The sequence below is a fragment of the Pelodiscus sinensis genome, chromosome 12, assembly GCF_052426305.1.
Source record: "Pelodiscus sinensis isolate ZL-2025 chromosome 12, ASM5242630v1, whole genome shotgun sequence".
In the NCBI taxonomy this organism is placed as follows: Eukaryota; Metazoa; Chordata; order Testudines; family Trionychidae; genus Pelodiscus; species Pelodiscus sinensis.
In genome coordinates this window covers 19,340,210-19,355,876 of record NC_143063.1, presented here as the reverse complement: position 1 = coordinate 19,355,876, position 15,667 = coordinate 19,340,210, and positions in this window count along the sequence as shown.

Sequence of the window (15,667 nt, the reverse complement as noted above, 5' to 3'; positions counted from 1 at the left end):
CATCCCCATCCGTGCCCCAGAACACCAGGCCTCCTTCTACATTAATTGGAAGGGGTACTTCTCGGTCATCCTGCAGGCCATGTCTGACCACGTGGACATCAATGTGGGCTGGTCTGGCAAAGCACACAACGCATGGGTGTACTGCAACTCCTCCGTGTGCCAGAGGCTGCACGCGAGGACCTTCTTCCCCGACTGCCACATCAGGGTTGGGGACGTGGACATGCCTGTCTGCCTGGTGGGGGATGTGGCCTACCCGCTACAACCCTGGCTCATGAAGCCCTACAAAGGACACCTCAACCCCTCCTGGCAGGCCTTTAATGCCAGGCTCAGCAGGGTCCCGCATTGCGGTGGAAGGGGCCTTTGGTATTCCTCTCCGAGAGGAATATTCCGCACGTAGTGGCAGCGTGCTGTGTGCTGCACAATTTGTGTGAGCAGAAGGGGGAGACTTTCCTGCCAGCCTGGATGGCAGAGGTCGACCACTTGACTGGCCTGTACGCGCAGCCCCGCATGGCTGCCAGTCGGGAGGCCTATCAGGGGGCTGTCCATATCTGGGAGGCCCTGTGGGAGAGCTTCCACATGGAACAGGACTGAAGTCTCCCACTGGGGCCTTGTGCCATATTCCACCCTCACATCCTTCCACTTACCCCTTCCTAGCCTCCCTTCCTAGCCTACACGTATTTTCAAAAATATAAACTCTGATTATTTAACAAAACTGAGGAGGGGGTATGAAACTCTAGGGAGACTGGGGAAAGGAGGCAGGAGAGGGGAGGAGAGAGAGTGGGAGAGGGGCGGGGGAAACTGGAAGGAGGGAGCTGGAAGGGGGAAGCAAGGGGAAGAAGGAGGAGGGGAAACTCAGGGCTCAGGGGTGGGGTTCTCACTGGGCCAACTGTCTCCCAGCATGGCAGGTGCGGGGGCCTCAGCATCCCCGGGGGGATGGGGAGGAGGATGTGGAGGTTGAGATGGGGGGTGCAGAGATTAAGGAGGAGGGTGTGGAGATTGAGGAGGGAGGGGCGGGAGGGGGAGGAGGAGCGGGAGCTGGGGAGGCAGCAACTGCTGGAGTTTCAGGAGTCAGCATGCTCTGCATCAGGGTCTGCAGATGGGTACAGATGGCACAATCCTGGGCACGCTGCTCCTGCTGGAACTCCAAATCTAGTTCCACCCAGCGGTCGAGAGTGCGGTGCAGGGCTTGGAGTGCCCCCAGGTGCTGCTCTCAGTACACCTGCAGTGTTCAGCTGGTCCTCCTGCAGAGCCCTGATGTGCGGGAGCATGTCCCAGGCGGGGTGGTGGGCCTTGCACATGCAGCTGGTGTGGCTATGGAAAAAGAAGAAAAGTGGTCAGTTCTCCCTGGGGACACAGTGGGTGAAGCCCAGCCCCCCTCTGCAAGGTGAGGATGACCGTTCCCTGCACCATCAGAGCCGATGTGCTTGCACAGAGGCCATGGTCGGATTGTCCAGCTATCCCCGGGAGTGTGAGCTGCTCCAAGACCGCACCCATGCCCCTCTACTGTGTATAGTGTGGCCGAGGTGGGGGAGATGTCTCACGCCTCTGTGTAGAGGGGGCTTGTGAAGGGAGGGTGTCGTTCTGTGTCCCACCCCAGGGTCAGGAGCATGTCAGGTCTCTTCACACACACGTTTGGCTATCAGGCCATGGCCCCTTTGTGGCACGCAGCAGAAGTCACCTGCCCAGGGGTGGCACTGCATGTGCTTGCACGTGCACAGGTTGCTGCATGATCTGGGGTAAGCAAGGCCCACGTGCATGATTCCTGGTCTCCCTCCCCACCATCTCCCCGGGAAGGGGACAGTGATGGCACTTACATGGTGTGGCCTCCCCGGATGACCCTGGTGACTCCACTGCTGGGACAGCTCGGGGGTCCAGCCAGCATGGCACCCTCTGTGATACCCTCTATGGCAGCTCCTCCTCTGTGCCCTGGTCAGGGCCCTCTGCTCCCAGCTCACTGCCCCCTGGGGTGGCATGGACCATCCCACCCTCCAGGATGTGGTCCAGGGCCTCGAAATAGGAGAAGGTGTGGGGCCCATGATCTGCCCCATGTGGCCCTGGCATATCCCTGCCACAATTCTTTAATTTTCATGCGCACCTGTTGTTGGGGTGCTCATGTGGCCTTTTGTGGCCATGGTGGCAGCTATGCGGCTGTAGACGGCCGCGTTCCTCCATCTAGTGCAGAGATCATGGACGTTGGAGGCTTCCCCCCAAACTTCAATGAGGTCCCTGATCTCTGCACTAGTCCAGGCTGGCACCCGCCTTCTCCGACCCCTGGCTGGCTCCTGGGAGCTGGGGGACTGCGTGGTGGAGGGCTGGCTGGATCTGGCTGCCCGGCTCATATTGGAGCCACTGGGTCAGGGTCAGTGACTACTGGCTCTGTGCTTGCAGGCCTGTATCTGGCACATGCAGTGTTGCCAGAGTCTACCCCTTTAAGGGCTCTGGAGCTGCGGGGGAGAGGAGAGGAGTTTTCCTGGTTTGGCCCAGAGTGGCCACCAGGGCTCCCTGGGAAGGGCCATAGGCCCCCTATTTCGAAATAAACATCTACACAGCACTTATTTCGAATTAGCTATTTTGAATTTGGCGTTATTCCACATAGAATGAGGTTTAATTCGAATTAAGCGCCCCGCTATTTCGATTTTATTTCGAAATAGCGGTTTGCCTGTATAGATTCTATTAAAATTAATTTGAAATAATGGCTGTTATTTCGAATTAACTTTGATGTGTAGACATACCCTAAAGCCCTTTTGAACATATAGGCTCCCAAATCAGTGAGGTGTTGCAAAACCGATATCTTTTAAATACTTTAAAAAATCTGAGCTAGAAGCCTACCTACATATTTTGACCCCTAAATACCTTTGAAATTCTAACCCTTAATCCTTAGCAAAACCAAAGACTAAATAGGTACCCGGTAAATGAATACTTAAAAATCAACAAAGCTAAACTGAACTTTTTCACTAGTTAAAAAGTTGCAGGAATATTTTGGTTGTAAGTACAATGGAAATAATTAAGTTGGCTTTAATTTAATTCCAAGTGGTTTGTTTGTTCATAATGCTTATCCAAACTAAATCACCATACCTTGTTGGTGATCATCCACAAATAGCATATAATTAGAGTAATTGTCTGCAGATTTCACCAATCTTTTGACATAAAGGGGCATGATTAATTTTATCAATAACCATAAGAGCTAGTTTTTCCAGCATACTTTATAGGTATTGATAGTGATTTGAATGCCATTATTCTGATACAGGGATGGAGGATGAAGTGCAATAGTCATGAATGAGCAAAGCCTGAAGATGAGGTATCAGATGAAGACAGCACAGAAGCAGACTGTGAGGGACTCCAAGAAGATCTCACCAAACTGAGTGATTGGGCAACAAAATGGCAAATGAAATTTAATGTGGATAAGTGTAAAGTAATGCACATCGGGAAAAATAACCCCAACTATACGTACAGTATGATGGGGGCTAATTTGGCTATGACAAATCAGGAAAGAGATCTTAGAGTTATCGTGGACAGTTCTCTGAGAACTTCCACACAGTGTGCAGCGGTGGTCAAAAAGGCAAATAGAATGCTAGGAATTATTAGGAAAGGGTTAGAAAACAAGACCCAGAATATCTTACTGCCCCTGTATAAAACTATGGTACGCCCACATCTTGAATTCTGTGTACAGATGTGGTCTCCTCACCTCAAAAAAGATATTTTGGCCTTGGAAAGGGTTCAGAAAAGAGCAACTAAAATGATTAGGGGTTTGGAACGGGTCCCATATGAAGAGAGGTTAAAGCAACTGGGACTTTTCAGTTTAGAAAAGAGGAGACAGAGGGGTGATATGATAGAGGTATATAAAATCATGAGTGGTATGGAGAGGGCCGATAAAGAAAAGTTATTTATTAGTTCCCTAAATAGAAGAACTAGAGGACACCAAATGAAATTAATGAGGAGCAGGTTTAAAACTAATAAAAGAAAGTTCTTCTTCACACAGCGTGTAGTCAACCTGTGGAACTCCTTGCCAGAGAAGGCTGTGAAGGCTAGGACTATAATAGAGTTTAAAGAGAAGCTAGATAATTTCATGAAGGTTCGGTCCATAAAAGGTTAATAGACAGGGGATAAAATGGTGTCCTTGTCCTCTGTTTGTCAGAGGCTAGAAAGGGATGGCAGGAGACAAATCGCTTGATCATTGTCTTTGGTCCACCCTCTGTTGGGCACCTGGTATTGGCCACCGTCGGCAGACAGGATACTGGGCTAGATGGACTTTTGGTCTGACCCAGTACGGCCGTTCTTATGTTCTTATGTTCACTACCTTGAAGTAAGCAAGCCTCTCACTAAGCAAATACACACATTTTGAAAAAGACATCTCAGTGTGTAGAAAGGTACTTGATTAAGATGCATATGACAGTTTTTGTATAAAAGTCTATATTGGGTGTTCTACTTAGACGAATATATTTTTCAGATCTCTTTGGAAGAGATCATGATTTGTTTGCAACCAAAAGACTTTGAAGTAATAAAGAACCCAATCCAACTCCTATTGAAACTAATTGGATTCTCAATTCTGAATTGGATTGATATCAATGGGAGCTCACTTTTGAGCCCTAAGTTTTTTTGAAACAGTCTTATTACATACTTGCATTGTATTTGACACAGTATACTATAGGTCACTTATTTAAATAATAAAAGTCAAGTTTATATCTGGGACTGGCATATTCATTCTAGCCAGCATCATCAAAAACTACTGTCTTTGTTTACTCTTTTTTGGTGAGCATATTCTTAGAATGTTAGTGCCCATTAGACATTTCCACTGTACCTCCCTGCCTTCAGTCCTGCCTTGGATACCACATTGCACAGCTAACTGAAGATATATCTGCACTAGAAACACTACTTCTCTACTTCTGTGGCATAGACAATACAGCAATTAAAAGCTTCTAGCATTGTAATAAATCCTTCTCTCCCAGAAGGGGTAGGTAGGTCATTTGGGGAACCAAACCATTCCACATTTTGGAGCTCTAGACAGGTGTGTGCTGCACACGTGGACTCCGGTGGCTGTCCCCTGGACCGTGTCCCCCCGACCCCACAAAGCTGTGTTCAGCAAGGCTGTCTCTAGGGCTTGTGGGGTCTGAGAACTCCCCATCCCAACCCACAATCAACCCTTTCTCCTAAGGGTCTACCCCTGCTCTGCCCGCACCCCATCTCTTTCTGCCCCTGCTCCTCCCCCTTCAGACCCCCATTCTAGCCATTTCCCCAAACCCACTCTCCTGAGTGTCACAGCCTGGGGGAGGGAATTTGGCAGTGGCAGGAAGGCCCTGACCCTGGCCTCTCCCCCAGGAAAGGGCTAGTGCCCTGTATTGCAGTTTCCTGCAGAGGGCTGTGTAGGAAACCAGAACTTCTTGAGACAACCCTGGCTATTAGTTAGGAACAAATCATGTCAAACATCTGAAATGAGGGTTAAGGGGGACTGTGTGAATATTTTCAGAATTAGAGCCTAAATACAGAAAATGATTGTCACGATCGATAGAGTAGCCTCTGTGTTGTGTATTTTGTCAATTAAATACCTTTCCTGGAAGGGAGGCATGGGAGAAATGGGAAAAGCACATTCCATGGATGTCTCTGTGAAAATGGTCATCAGAGCGGTGTTGACTTTTGTACTGATATCTCTTGGTATCATTTCACACTTGGTCAAGACAAATGGTGAAGCTGTCTCCTCTCAGAACTATGGTGAGACTGTCACCGGACCAGAAAAACTGCCTTGATTTTCACTGGGGTCATGTTTTTAGTGTTATCTTTATATCCATTAGGCGAGAAACATTTTTTAAAAGTTAAACTGAGATTCTGAAGCACAATTCTGCAATAGAGAGTGGATTTATAGTTGGGATCTTAAATATAGTTCTGCCATTCAGTTCCACCTGAACACTCCTTTGTGCTATATGACTGAGTGATATATGCCTTTGGATGTTAAACTTTTAAGACTTTGAATACTGGTAAAATGAACCTTTTATTAGCCAGATCCTCTCAACACTCAGGCCAAGAAATACCCTTACATACACAAGTCCGTTAACTGTTTAGAGACTACACTCAATGTAGTTACCCACTTACCACATCTCTGTCTCTCTAGAGGTATCCAGGTGACTTAGCTCCCTTCCTGCCTATAATTTTGCTGATCTTGTAGCTGTCACTGGTATTGTACCTTGTTTGGGTCAAGAAACCCCAGAGTAAATTGAGATAGAAGAATGAGAGTGAGTTCTGAATATACACTCTTAGCCCTGTCTGTGTACAACGGGATGATACTATGATTATTATCAACAGGCAAGAGTTCAGCGACCTGCGTTCTCTTGAATGGAATTTTTCAGATTCCCCCCTCATTCAAATAACAACTAACAATCAGCATTACTCTTATTCAGCAAGTTGATTTTCCAGTTCTCTCATCTCTAGAATGAACAGCAGTTAGAAACTGGCTGCCACCATTTTCAAAGTTCATGATGAATTATAGCCATAGTTTTGAATAGAATTGGAATTTTAACAAACATGTCTCTGAATGTAACCTATATGGTAACTTTATAAATGCCTGACCATACACTAATATTATTCTTTGGGCAAACACCTGCAATGAGCAGGCATTTTACATGAACAGTGAGAATAGAATATGTTCAGCTTTGTTTTCAGTCCAACCTTACAAGGGCCTCTATTTCCACACTCACAAATTGTATAAGGAATCATTTGTTCTTTCAATTATTTCTGTCCAAATAACTGGATTGCTAAGTATCTGATTGACAAGCATAACCAAGGGTTTAGATGTCTGACTCACTTAATTTTTGGTAGCAAATAACTACAACACACTGAAAAAGAAGCCATTTTCTGATTTTTGACTCTTAATGGGAGAAGGAAAGGCATGAGAACATTGGTTGGGGTTTCATGCACACTTTCAGTATAAATCCTGGTAAATAAATAAAATAGCTTAACTTGATTAACCAATTACCACAGAAATCCATTTTCTTTCAAGAATACTAAGGCATGGGCTTTTTCAATACAATTTTAAAGCTACAGGCAAAAAGCTGCCTCCAGGGAAGGCAAATATCTGAATAGAAACCCACGCATGAGACAAACTTGTCTGATCCTGAACTCTTAATGGGTCATAATTCACAGTGATAGCTATGATTTTTGGCATTATGGGATCGAGTTCAGATTATAAATGGCGTACAAATTAACTAATATACACCGTACCATAGTCCATCACTGATAGATGAAGGTCATGATTTTTCACTAGCCAACAAATTCTTAAATATACTAAATTATTTCCTGAAACTTAGCGCAAGCTATCTGTCATACATGCGATATATTTATATCACTTAAAAAGAAAGGCAAGTGAAAATATATTGTTTCTGGTTAACACATCAACCTTTCACTTTATAAATACAGTAGAAGACTTATCCAGCGTTGCTTGGGGTCCTTCTAGGCAGAGTCCATCTCAGCTGGCTATAGGGGGGATACAGGAGTCAGAGCAGGGGCTTGAAAATGGGGGGGACCTCAATGCAAGAGGTGACAGGTGTGGGGATGCAGGAGTCAGGGTTGGGGGTTGAGGAGGGGCTCAGGACAGTGGGGGAGCAGGAATCAGGGCAGGGAGTTAGAAGGAGGGGGAACTCACAGAAGAGAGAGTGAGGCTCAGGGCAGGGAGTGGATAGCCACCGACTTCTCTCAGAGGTGGTCCTGGGTTGGGGCAACCTGGCCACTGGCTTCTTTGAGGTGCCAGCCTGGGGTGGGGCATGTGCCCTGGCCTCCAGCTTCCTCATGGGGCTGGCCCAGGGGCAAAGAGCCATGCAGGCCATGCACCAGTATTCACTGGACCCACCCCGCAGGTGGAAGGACTGTGCAGGTCTGATGCCGGCACTCCCCAGGGCTGGCCCAGGGCAGTGTGGGCTGCATAGCAGTCGGTAGCTGCTTCCTGGGACAGGCTGGTGTGATGGACACTGTTAGCAGCTGCTCACAAGGGTACTTGCTGTCCCTTTGTGGCCGTGGGTGAGTATAAATGTCCCTGCTCTCACACCCCTCCTTTTCCATTTGATATGAAACAATCATACACACACATCCCATTATCCTGGTACAACTTAAACCCTTTGACTATCCTTTAAAGTTACAATAAGAGGAAGCTGCATACCAAATATGGTGGTCCAAGCTGTTACCATTTAGGAAGAGTTCTTGAATAAATGGACTCCCTGATAGATGGACAGACAGACACACAGGCACATTTCTAAAATATATAGCAGACTAGAAGATTTACCCAGCATTTCTTGGTCTTTAACTCAATTAAGTTTTTCTTTTCTGCACTTAAATTATCGCTCTCGAGTGAGGTTGGGGATGAGGGGTTCCATAGGCAGGCTGCCCTGGGGAGAGAGGACAACCCCATTCCTCTCTCACTGCAGGAGCTTGGGACTGGGTGGGAAGTGCCTCTTCATGGTTGCTGCAGTGGGCACAGCTGGAGGAGGGTTGCATGTTCAACTGGGGGAACAGACAGACACACAAACAGACAAACTCTTGCTGAAATATATAGTAGATAGCTGTCTTTTTCTCCGTGGCTTTTCCCTGCTGCTCTAATGGGGTTATGGCTATCCCCCCATCTCTGGTCCCTTGCTCCCTCCCTCTCCCCCTGGCGTCATTCTACAATATAACAGTCTCTCCTACCAGACCTCTCCCTTTCCATTTAATGAGAAACAATCAAATTCCATTGTCCTGGCACAATCAAACCCACACTGCACTTTAAGTTATAGTAAGAGGAAGCTGCATACCAAATGTGACGGTCCTAGTTCTTACCATTTAGGAGGGGGTTCTTCAACAAATGAACTCACAGATGGATGGACAGACAGACAAAGTTCCTCAAATATACAGTAGATGAATGAATGTAGCTTAGTGATTCCCTCAACATATTTTAAGCTTGTATACAGAGCATATTATACAGTGCATGTACAATGTTATGGAATAGAGTAATATCTTCTTATTCACTTGGTAATACATGAAAGAGCCCTGTGTCATTTTCAGATAGCAAAGCCTGAGTGGTTTGTCATATAGCCAGACACTTTGATTGTAACAGCAGCCTTAATCTGTTATTCTGTATCATTTTTCATAGCCTCATCATTCTTCACCACTTTACTTCTCTGTCTACCATGTGTGATTCTTTTTGTCTCCTACTTTTGCAGTCATTGTACATGTAAGCACTTTTGCCAGTAGTTGGTTTGCTATCTATTTTTTCATTTTTCAATTTAATGATACAAGGGCAGCTACTTTTTGGAAACTATTCTTAAAAAAATAACGGCCATGTACTGCCTGGTATGCTAGCAGTGTATATACAGTACAGTTAGAGCCATACATACTACATTGGATGACAGGTTCATACAGATGTGCATTAAGTAAATCCAAATTATTTCATCTGAAGTGTATGCAGTGACCCAAGTACTTCTTCTCTATCCTGAATTTTACATTAACCATCTCTTTTGATTACTGCATTTGGTTAATCTATGTTAATTCAAACAACTATAATTTTCGCTTTGGTGAGAGAACTAAAAGATACTAACAGTTTTAATAATCCATAGGTCCTCCATAGTATGCTATAGCTCATGCACAAGAATGATGAAAAATGTTTTGGATTCAATTTTACTTAACAAGATGGTAAGCGTCATTTACACATTTTTTAAAGTTAACAATTTTATAAGATTTTAACTACCCTGTTTCCCTGGTTATTTAAGTATTTTAATATTTTGTTACAAACTATAGCATGCGTTGTTTAAGGACAGTTTATTGTGACTGACAAGGGGACCACAATGGGATGCCAAAGACAGAATGAAAAGAAAACTCAAATAAGGGAAAGACGAAGGAGAGTAGTAAAAGGTGGCAAAGAGGCAGATCAAAGGAGAGAGAGAGAGAGAGAGAGAAACCACTGCAGTACATACACAATCAGCACATGCAAGGCTACAATTCCGTCACTGGGTCCTGATAATATTAATAAAGCACTTGAACTTCACTCCTGAGGTTTAAGCTGTCGCCAGATTCCATTGATGGAAATACAAAATTCTGTGTATTATTTGACACAATCAATAAAAAAAAAAATTAGAGAAAGAAAGTGAATTCATTCCATAATACCCCAAGGGTCTATTCTGTCACTGGTAAATGTACATAGCATCCATTAACCATGATAGAAGTTACAAATGTTTATCAATAGTAAAAATAGACACCCACCTCCCCCATGCTAATAGGTTCACAAACTCTATGGAAATGTGAGAAAGATTTTTTCTCTTCCAGTCGAAAGCTCAATTTTATCAGGTTACATTGCTCCCAAATGACCTTGGTACTGAGTTAAATATTGCTCAGTGGTACTTTTGAGAAAATATTTACAATGTTTAGTTGGAGGAATGTTTTCCTCTTTAGAAAAATCATTAAAAATAAATGCTGCAGTAAACTGGTCAGAAGAGAGAGACTCTTGCTTCTATTTAGCTGCTGTAGTGTATTGCTCGCATTGAGGCAGACAGTAAAATGAACACTTATGCTATGTCTATACTGCCCTCCCTTGTGCAAGAAAATATGCAAATGAGGCAAAGCAGTGAATATTACTGCACCTCATTTGCATACTTAATGAGCTGTCATTTTTGCGCAAAGGGCTTTTGCACAAAAAGGAGCCCTCTACATGGCTCCCTTTTGCGCAAAACCCCCTGCTTACGCAAGAGCCTTTCTTCCTGACAAAAAGTGGCCCAACGGCTTTTGTGCAAGAGACAGTTTTTGCACAAAAGCCCCTTGTGCAAAATGGCGGCTCATTAAGTATGCAAATGAGGTGCGGTGATATTCACTGCTTTGCCTCATTTGTGTATTTTCTTGTGCAAGAGAGGGCAGCGTAGACGTAACCTAAGGGTATGTATATACTACACAACTATTTTGAAATTAGCTATTCTTGTTAAAATATTGTTTTGCTGCCCACTCTCTCTTCATCATGCACGTGATACAGAGGTCAGCATGCATAAGTTGTCCAGAGTTATTTCAGCTGCTCTGCATTACACTAAATGCTCAGCTAAGGATAACAACAATTTGGTCAGTGCAGTCTTATAATCAAGAATGGGATTGGGAGAAAGCAATAAACAAGCAAATAAAAAAAAATCAAGGATTTTGAACATTATTTTCTCTTAATCTGTAAAACTCAAATGCCAAAGATAAATAAACTTATTTTGAGTGCATCATTTGGGTTCTTGAATTTGTTTTAAACAGTTCCAAGTTACAGATGCCCACTTTATAACATACACATTCAGCAGAATGGCAAGTTGAATTTAAAAGTCGAACAGTGTTTCACGTTCATGTGTTTACATTGGGATTTTTATTGGGGAAGCGGCTGATAGCACATGTCCTTTGCTGATGTCTGAAGCCATTTTTTATTAGATTCATTTTCTTTGAGTTTTATAGTTTTTCAAGGAGACTTATATCTGGCCTGGGTATGATTCCATGCTATTTTTAATACAAATGTAATATTTTTAAATCTACCTCTAAACCAGATTTTGTCTTAAGCAGCTGTGCTTAAATTGTAAAATCTCACCCTTGTGTCTGGTTCCACATCTGGTAACACCCAGCTAGCAGTTACAAGTTACTTAGCATAATTAGAAGAGTCTTGAAATAACCCACAGTAATATAGAGAGACTACACAATTGAAGTGGTATTATGAATGCCAATCATATTCAGTGAGAACTTTATAAGTAGGTGGGCATTTTATTTATTTTTAAAAGTGTTGACCAAAATAAGTACATGTTGAAGAAAGTAAAGGCAGGCTTGTAAATGGGTGGAGACTCGGTAACATTAAGCCACCATAATTACTAGTCAGCATTATGTCTCCACTTTGATGTCAAGTATGCGCTTTCTTTTGTCTTTCAGAGAGGAAGAAACTTCAAAAGCTTTAATTTCAAGACAATAAAAGGCCCATATTAATGTTTGTATAGACTCTAAACTGCAAATGGAAAAAAGTTTTAGTTTGATAAAATATAAAAGGAATTATGTTAGTACTTTATCTGCTTTGTGTGTTATATATATTATACACATAAGCAATATATATTATGGATATATGTGTGACGAAATGATCAAAATATATAACATCTATATATAAAATTTCTTGACATGTTTAATACTAACTGGATTTCAAGCATGACAATATATTTGAAACATTTACTATATCAATAATTTTCTGGATGTACAAAGTACATAATGGCAAATCTTTTACCAGTACTATGAGGACTTATTGAGCCATATTATACTGTCCAAGTAATTTTTTGTAGCAAGGGCAAAAATTTGGCCAGCTATGATTTATTTCCAGTTTTAAAATACTTTGACATAACAATTTGCTTTTGAAATGAAAACCCTGTAGCTAAATAGAAAAACCAGTCTTGAGCTCCAAGGCCTCAATCCAAATCTCTTTGGAAATTAATGGGAGTCTTTCCACTGACTTCAACAGCCTGTGGATTTGGCTCTAATGATGCTTCAAAGTATAGAGTAATTTAAAACTATAGGGCATTGATTCTTAAGCCTTGGGTGCATCCAGGTGCATCCAGACAGGAAGGAATACAAAAGGAAACAACAAAGACTATAGTCAGTGCTGCAGGTAGAGGTGTAATTCTATGGAATTCCAGCAGACATCAAACTGTTGCAGCTGTGTACATGAAGCTGTATCCTGGGCCCTAGATACTATTATGACTGGCACACTGTAAATAAGAGAGAGACTTGTATGTTACCAAGTCTTCAAGGTTGATCCAACAAAGTGTTGTATCCCCACTCACTGAGGGATGACTGATAACTCATCAGACCGTTTGAAAACATGCTGTTTAGGATCAAGACTTGTATATACAGGTTGGACCTCCCTGATCCAGCAGACTCAGGACCTGACTGGTCCCAGATGTGGGATTTTGCTGGACCAGGGGAAATCATTTCTGGCCCCCTTCTGCCAGCCCCACCCTCGCCCCACCTCCACCTATGAGCTTCTCAGCTCTGTCTGCAGCCCAGCTCAGCTGTGAGCTTGCTCCTCCCCGTGTCCCACAGCCCAGCTGAGCTGCATGTTGGTTCCTAGATCCCTCTCACAGCTCAGTTGAGCCACACTTCAGTTCCCACCCTCCAGCTGGGCTTCACGATCCTCCCGCTCCCGATGCCCTCCATAGCGTATAGGGACTCTCCAATCCTGAAACATCCATGGTCCTTGTGGACCACAGATGTTGCTGGACCAGAGAGTAGTATTTTCTCCACTACATTCTCTCTTTATTTTCCATCTTGTATATGAAAAGATGATCTTTGAGTATCCCTGCTGTGTTCCACCAGCTGGAGAAACAAGCTTTTGTTTGTGATATCAGCACTCCTAATTTCTATGGGGTATGTCTACACTACCCTCCTAATTCGAAATAGGAGGGTAATGTAGGCATACCGCAATTGCAAATGAAGCCTGGGATTTGAATTTCCCGGGCTTCATTTGCATAAGCGGGGCTCTGCCATTTTTAAATCCCCGCTCGTTCGAACCCGTGCCGCGCGGCTACACGGGGCACGAACTAGGTAGTTCGAACTAGGCTTCCTAGTTTGAACTACCGTTACTCCTCGGTAGTCCTGGAATGAGGAGTAACGGTAGTTCGAACTAGGAAGCCTAGTTCGAACTACCTAGTTCGTGCCCCATGTAGCCGCGCGGCACGGGGTTCGAATGAGCAGGGATTTAAAAATGGTGGCACCCCGCTTATGCAAATGAAGCCCGTGAAATTCAAATCCCGGGCTTCATTTGCAATTGCGGTATGCCTACATTACCCTCCTATTTCGAATTAGGAGGGTAGTGTAGACATACCCTATGAGACAAACTCAAATTCAGATACCCTTGTTTCATGTAACTATCCACAATACTATGAAAGAGAGTAAAGAAGTCAAGAGTATGCATGATAGAGCAAAATCATTTTTGAGCACAGCTCTTTCCAGAGCACCTGAGTCTAATCCCCATTCTCAGAGAAACTGTACAGTTGTAATAGTGCGCTGCTTATGTTATGTCAGACTCTTCTGTTGCTTTGTCTCAAAGGGGTTCCATGCGATGCCCTTTTTGTGGCCAGATAGTAATTTAGCCAACATTACTAGAAGTGAAGAATAGCCTAAACATCAAAGAAAGGCCATTTGACAGTAGTCACGAGCCGTCTCAGTACTCAACATTTCCTTATTTCATTATTTCTTATTAATGGTATTAATAACAGTCATGTAACTAATTTTGAAAAATGTCAGGATAAAACAGTGAACTGCACACAGTAATAAAGTACAGAAGAATTAGTATAGAAGTTGGATATAGATAATGATAAAAATAAACACTTGAAATTATGCTCAAAAGACAATAGTTCCAAAAGTTTAGCTGAGTACCTAAAGTCTATAAGGTTTCAAGTCAAAGGGAGTTGCAGGTATAGTCAAGTTTTTCATTTAACTTCTTAAATTTGGATCACATTGCCTCAGTTTAGACACTCAGTTTGAACATTTTGAACTGAATATTCAATTGTGATGGTCTAAAAATGGGATATAAGGGAGACTTTGGAGTGCTGTACTACCCGCAATTATGTGACAATGGAACTAACTGACAATATATTTGTTAAACATTGGGCTAAATCCTAATGTATCTTCTCAAGTTTGATATGGCACTGTGAATTCTGAGTCCTTCTCAGACAATACACATAGGCTACATCTATACTGTGCTCTCTTGCTCAAGAAAATATGCAAATAAGGTGAAAAGGTGAATATTGATGCATCTCATTTGCATACTTAATGAGCCGCCATTTTGCGGAAGGAGCTTTTGCGCAAAAAGGCGCCATCTACACTGCTCCTTTTTGTGCAAAGTCCCCCTCTTGAGCAAGAGCCATTCTGCCTGAAAAAAGAGTGCAGTATAGACATAGCCTTATTGATCCCAGCCATCTGATTAAGGATTGTGGGATTAGACCAGGGTTGGGCAAGATGTGGCCTGGGGGCAAGAGCTGGCCCGCCTAACACTTTGATCCAGCCTACGGACTGCATCTGGCCACTTTCTATTTATGTCCTGCTGCCTTTGCCACTGAATTTCCAGGTGGTGGCCCAGGCCGCAGAATCCTATTTAAATGGCTCATGAGTTCTGGTTGTGCCACTAACTTGCAGGGGCTGGAGCTGTGATCCCTTTAAATAGCTGCAAAACCCCCAGACGGCTGCCAGGCAACACAGTATCAGCGGGGCCAGGATTCTCGAGCCCTTTTACTGTGTTTTTAATTCAAAGCTTCCAGCTCCAGACAACTCTGGAGGTGCAGCCAGATGTGACCACATTAAGTGGCCCCTTTGTGAAAATTATTGCCCACCCCTGGATTAGGCCCTTACTTATTGTATCCAGTGAGGACTGAGTAGCAACTACAGTATTTGTCACTTAATGTCCAAAGTCTAGTATGCACATTTGGGCCCCAAATAGGTGCCAGAATAACTCTTTGCCTGCATTGCAATAGTTTTGAAAGGTCAGCTATTTTTTCAAGGGAACAAAGTAAATCACAACTTTTTAGAAACTCTCTAACTGTGGCTTAGTTTGGTACCAGTTGTTGTTTTAATACCATAAATGGGAGAAAACACTACAGTGGACATTTAATTCCGTCTCTCCAATAGCAAACATTAACCTGCAATTGGACCACCTGCAATGTGTTAATCATTA